Source organism: Agelaius phoeniceus, chromosome 6, assembly GCF_051311805.1.
Source record: "Agelaius phoeniceus isolate bAgePho1 chromosome 6, bAgePho1.hap1, whole genome shotgun sequence".
NCBI classification, from domain to species: Eukaryota; Metazoa; Chordata; class Aves; order Passeriformes; family Icteridae; genus Agelaius; species Agelaius phoeniceus.
In genome coordinates this window covers 36,226,768-36,233,710 of record NC_135270.1, presented here as the reverse complement: position 1 = coordinate 36,233,710, position 6,943 = coordinate 36,226,768, and positions in this window count along the sequence as shown.

Genomic DNA, 6,943 nt, shown 5'->3' with positions numbered 1-6,943 from the left:
TGCCCTGACCCAAGTGCAGCACAGCACCTGGTCTTGTTAAAATCCATGAGATTCCCATCGACTCCCTCCTGGAGCTTGTCCAGGTCCCTCTGGATGACATCCCATCCTTCAGGGTTGTCAACCACACCAGTCAGCTTGGTGTCATCTGCAAACTTCCTGAGGCTACACTCAATCCCTCTATGTAATTTATGAAGATATTAAATAACACAAGCTCCAATACATATCCCTAAGGCACACCACTTGTCACTGATGTTCATTGGTACTCTGAATCATTGGCCACTATCTTCTGGATGTGACCATTCAACCAATTCCTTATCTAACAGTTCATCTGTCTCTCTTTCTTAACAAAGATTTTGTTTTTAGCACTATCACATTAAAAATATAGGATTAAATGATGGCATTCTGGCACCAGTAGAGAAATGATTTACCAACCATTAGATATAGGAAAAAAACCCCTTGATATTTTAATAGATGCTTAATAATAAGTAAATCATTAGGTATTGTGTCATGATGGCTTTACAGCTTTACCTGTATTTTTAGTAGTAACTGTATCTCCATAACTCCCACCTTCATATCTTGTCCATTATTTTTTTCCTACTTAATTTGGCAACTGTAATTGATGATAATTTCAGAGTCACTGTAGCTTCTTAAAGTAATTCATATCACATTCACCTAGAAGTATGAGCTGCCCACTCCTTGTATTTCAATGAAGCTTTTCAAAGAGAACATTTTGTTAGGACTTTATTCACCACTTAATTTAGCGTGCTTAAAAATCTTCTTGATAGTCTATAGAAATAATGGTACACCAGTGTTAAAAGAGTCTATTGGCAGAAGTGGAATCTCAGTTATTTGCCACAGGCCTGAATTTAACATTTTCCTTTTATATTAGTCTAATTTGATGTTGGGTAGCCTATTTCTTAAAAATGTGAAATTCAAAATCACAGAGGCAGAAGTTATTCAGTAGTTTCTCTTGGAATGTGAAAGTGTGATGTTTTTGAATAAAAATTTTAGAGCTGCTTTTACATCTACTTTATATTCCTGTGTAGTAGGCTATCAAAGCTTGTTTTGTGGCATTTCCTAGGTGCAAATGAGGAAAAACTCCTAAGACTGGTGATTTATAATTTTCTAGACTTTAATTGAACTTTTAATTGGCATTCCAACTCTAGAGTATCATTTTGTCTTGGTTCTTAAAGGCTATTGCTCCTTCCAGTCAATTAAACATATTTTTTTTCAATTGGCTTTTCTTAGTGAAGCATCATTTACTTCTAAAATTAACTGCCCTGTCCCATAAAATTCATTGCAATGCAACACATTGTGCATCACCAACCTGACCAAGGCAGTGCCACAGACCTGAGGCAAAGGTGAGAATGAAACCTTACAACTTTATAAGGATTTCATAGCAGCATCTTAAATGCCTGGACATTTTCTTTAGTGTAACTTTTTAATAAGCAGGGGAAGGAAAATGCTCATGAATCAGTTCAGAAACCAAGAATTAGTTCTGGTCTGTAGTGTTGCTCCTGTGTAGTGTTGCTCTAGTGTTGCTCCAGTGTAGCTGCATATTTTGCTGCTATATTAAAACATTGAGTTATGGTGAATGTGTTTATTCCTTGGTGTCTGAAGGGCAACCATATAATTCTGGTATACATATTAAAAAATTGTTTTCCAGGATTTTTTCCAGTAAAAGTATCCCCACTTCCAAGTATTTCTGACTGTCTTTTTATCTGTAATTCTCAATTAGCTTTGAAGGATGTCATTGTGTACCCTCAGCCTGGGAAGTGAAGTAATCAGGTAATATTCAGAATCACTGGGCTGTGTAATCTGATTATGAATGTTTACCTTGTGATTCTGCCGTAGAGGAGAATCAAAGCCATGGGAAGGACACACAGAGAAAAATACAAAAATGAGCTCTCAGAAGTTTATTCTTCTGAAATGCATATTCTTAACTCAAGCCAGGCTTGTAAAAACAGAGATTAATAACAAAAACCCTTTTTGTTCTTTACAGTAAATCTTCTCTTTTAGAGAACATAGCAGATCAGGTAAGTAATTGTTCTGTCCTTCTATTTTCTGCTCAAGCTTGCTCAAAGCTATCTTATGAAATGTGAAGCTAACGAATGTGAAGCTATGAAATGTGAATGGGAATGAATCAAAGTATTTGGGAGAAATTTTGGTTAAATCTTTTGGACAGACAGCTACTAGCCAAGCAATCAGTTCCATGAAGCACTGATATTGCCTGATGCTGTACAGCAGTAGCAGAAGAATGTTAGATTGTTTGTGCTCACAGTGGTTTTGTAAAAGAGAAAGACTAGGGTTAAATTGGAAAAGAGTTAAAATGATGACAATGAGACAAATCTAAGGATCTCATAAAAGTCTCAGGCTAGATAAGGATTGGATAGAGATGAAGAGTTGGAGAAGAATATGGAAGTCTGGTGGAAAAAAACTTCCTCAGAAACATCAGCTCCTCAAATTATTCTGAAGATTAACCTGCATTCATGACAATAGTATATCTGCTGGGAGGTCATTTCAGATGCTAAAAATATCTTGAAATCAGTAGATCTTTTTAATAAAAATACTCTGTGTGTTTGAATAATGCCAAGAAAACTAGATTGAGGAGAAGCTATTAAGGTTTTTTATAGGGTATGAGTTCCCATATCTACTGATATCAGTGATGATTCAGTTACCCTCTTACACAAAAACAATTTACAAAGTTCTATTTTTGTGCACAGAACCTGACGGTGTTTTTATAGGGTGGCTATGATTCAAGAGAGAATGCATCTTGCGATCAGCAAGTGAAGGCAAAGTGGGTGGGAGAGAGGAGGGAAGGGGAAGAGCTGTCATTCATTCCTTTATTCACTGAGTATAACACAGGGCAAGAAAGAAGCAAGAAGGAACCATGGTTCTGTGATACGAGTGCAAATCCAGTAACTTCTGGAGCTGTCCCTGGTATCCTGCAAAATGCACTAAGATTTTTCCAAATTTGCTGGTCTGACCTTATGTCACAACTCAAAATATCCATGCCAGAGACACGTTCTGTGCACTACTGAGTGCCCTGGTTATAGTTTCTGGCTAATTACATGATCCAAAAGTGACAGAGAAGCTTTGTGTTACCTGAAGTTTCACATATAGTAGAACAAAAATGTGCAACATCTGTTGTGACTCATGCTTACCTGGTTTAGGTTGCATTGAAATCTCTCATGATAAACACCCAGCAATCTTCACACACTGGATCAAGCCTAGCTGCCAGGCAAGTCTAAATACGGTATGTATTTCCCTAGTTATTGCAATGAAAGTCTTACAGTCATGTCCTTCCATTAAAGTCCTGATGACTGACAAATGTTCTGTTTGCTCCAAGACTGCCTTTTGTCCTTGGGAAGAGATAGTGTGGCTGAATAGAGCTGAGACTTCATTTGTGGAAATCACTTCAAGCTCTTCTCCTATGCTGGCTAATTTCTTAATGCCTGCAAGTTTCATTCTCTCATGGAGGCCTCATTAATAATAATTTTTTATTTATTTATTACTTTTATTTTCTGCAGGTACATGCCAGCTCAAGAAGGGAGGTTTTCAGTAGGAGGTAATCTTTGCCCTTTGGTAGTCTGAGGTTTTCAGTGCTGACTTCTTCCCTTCACCAATCACTACTGTCCTTTCCACAACTTCTATGAACTGTCTTGAATTCAATTAAAGAAAACACATTAGAATATCCTGAACATAGCATTGGATTAAGGGGTGCTCTTTAAATAATTACCTTTTACAAATTTTTAAAGAATGCAGAACAAAAACAATGACAAAAAAAAAAGGAATTGTCTTTTGGAATAGGGACTATTTTAATATTTATTGGACAAGTGTAAATTTTTGAGTTGATTTGAGCCTGTGTTTTTTGGGTTATTTTACAGCAGCATCAGTAAAAGAAAGTCATTGGTATAGAGAGGCTGAATCACCAGAGGTGTGAGTGCCTGGACATGTAATCAAAACTATGAATAAACATGTCAATGAAAAAAATATGCCATGCATATCTAACATTAGGTGGAAGTAAAATAGGTGGAAAAGCAAAATTGCCACATTTAAAAAGCAAGGATTAATAAGAGAATATGGGAATCTCATGGGTTTTAACAAGACCAGGTGCTGGTGCTGCTCCTGGGTTGGGGCAAGCCCCAGTCTCAGCACAGGCTGGGGATGAACAGCCCCAGAGCAGCCCTGCCCAGAAGGACTTGGGGGTGCTGGTGGGTGAGAGGCTGCACATGAGCCAGCCATGGGCACTGCCAGCCCAGAGAGCCAAACGTGTCCTGGGCTGCATCCAGAGCAGCGTGGGCAGCAGGGCCAGGGAGGGGATTCTGCCCCTCTGCTCTGCTCTGCTGAGACCCCACCTGCAGGGCTGCATCAGCTCTGGCTGCCAGCACGGGAAGGACATGGAGCTGCTGGAGTGACTCAGAGGAGGGCCTTGAAGATGATCAGAGGGATGGAGAACCTCTCCTACAAGGAAAGGCAGAGAGAATTGGGATTGTTCAAGCCCAATAGAAAAGATGAAGAGTAGGCTTTGGGGTGACCTATTTGCAGCCTCACAGCATCTGAAGAGAGCCTCCAAGACAAATAGAAAGAGGCTTTTTACATGGGTCTGGAGTGACAGGACAAGGGAGAATGGCTTCAACTGAAAGAGAGTAGGCTTAGATTAGATATTAGGAGGAAGTTCTTGGTGGTGAGGCACTGGAACAGGTTGTATAGGGAAGGTGTGGCTGATTCATCTCTGGAAGTGTTCAAGGCCAGGCTGGATGGGGCTGTGAGCAACTTGGTCTGGAGGAAGGTGTCCCTGCCCCTGTCATAGGGGTCAAAATTAGATGATTTTTAAGGTCCTTTCCAACCAAAGCCATTCTAGGATTCTATGTTCTGATTCTCACTAATAATGCTGGAATAAAATAACCTAAAACTCTCTATGTTTTTACCAGAAATGCTAAGGTTCTCTTAACACTATATAAACAGCCGACTTATTAATCTTGATTGCCTTATAAAAAGGCCAAATATTTTCCATTATTAGATTTCCTACCTAAAGACCTCTGCAGATAGTTATATGCCTAGGTTTTATCACCACACTTGCTTAATGTGAGATACTGGGGGTTATTTTTTTTTAACATTGGTTTCTATTATAAAAGATTGATTGATTTTAAATTCACACTTTGATTTTTATCTCCTTTGAATGGTATAATGTGTTAAATGATAGAAGGTGTTGTTTAACTCCAGATGATTTTTCTGTATCAGATTCTCTGGCTTTTTAAATCTTCATTTAGGCACCATTAATCTTCCAGTGATGCCATCTCTGTGTTTTAGACTGGCAAAAATTTATGTCTTCAATTTTCTCTCTTTGCTGTGTACATGCATTGATGTTCGTATAATGTATATTTTTGCATTTAAATAACACTGGTAATGGTGTTTTAACTTTCTCTAGCTCTGATATTGTTAATTTGGACTCACATTTCAAATCAGAAACCTGATTTGAACATGAGGGCTGCAACTTCATTTGTAATCAAAGGTAACTGTAACTAATTTGTTATATAAGATGTGCCAAGAGCAGGAATAAAGACTTCATAACTTCTTATAGGTTAATTAATGGAGTTCTTTGGGGAAAGATTAAATAGGCAGACAACAACAGATAAGTTATAGGGAGGCTTGTTTTCAGTACTTTTGCTAAAATCTCCACAGGATGCTTACCACTGTCCTCTTAAATGGGTGATTTTCTTAGCACTTAGATCCCTTGTTATCCTACTAATGTTTTCATCTCTCAGGTGTAGCCACTGATGTGAGACATGCTGTGTAGGCATCTTTGCATCTTCTGCCTCCTTTACTCTTATCTGACCTTGTGCTTAATATTTTTTCTCTATCAGAGGATGGACACTAGTTCAATAGTTGAAGGCTATCATCTCATAATACCTTTAGCTGGATACTTTTGTTTCCTCACATCCTGTCTATTCCTACCACTGAGTCAGATATCTCAAAATTGATTTTACTTTTCTACTTAGAAGTGCCAAAATAAACTGAAGTCCTTCAGAAAACACTGAACCATAGTAAATGCCCTGCATTCCTTTGACTAATTTATTTCAATTGTTAATGTTTAGTTTTCTAAGCTCATTATTACAGAATTGGTTTCAAGGGAGCTCAGCAGCTGTCTGTTCCCTGTCCCACAATACTGTGATTAAAATATTGTTTCCACTGCAGCACAGTAAAGTGCCCAGTTTCATTGATATATGTTGTGATATATTCCCTCCCTTCTGCTCATCCGCCTTTCTGGTTTTACCATTCTTCTTATTTTTTTAAAATATCTATAACACAACCAACTGCAATTAGATCTTTACCCTCCAAGTGACTCAAACCTTCTGTCATGCAGCTTGCCTATTGATATAACATCTGCTATACAGAACTGTTACATCCTATATTTAGTTGATTTAAACCACTATGACATAGAAATCTCTTCATTTCAACTCCAGCAAGCTGGGGAGTCAAATTCAATTTCTGTGCATGAGTAAGAGGCAACTTCCTTATATGCTTCCTGTTAAAGAATTTCTGGTCATCTGGGATAAATCTCGAGTTCTTGAAAACTTTGAGCAAAGCTGAGACTAAGGTTTACTTTAGGACCATTTAAACTGAGTCTCAGTTAGGGCTGGTGATAATTTCATTTCTGTGATACTTTGATTCCAAGACCACAAATGCTGATGAAAAACTAACATGCTTATCCTTGCCATCTTACTGTCTGTGCCAAGAAATTCTGCATGAAACAAAGAAAAAAAAAAAAAACCTCCCTAGAACTGTAAGTAACTGACTCCAGCATTTAGAACAACATAACTGATACTCTTCAGATCATGGTTCACCATTCTGCTTTTTCTCTCAGACTGGAGCAATGAGCTCACCAGCTCGTGGTGAGTCTGGACTTACTGAAACTCTAGCTGAGACTTGCTCAATTTGA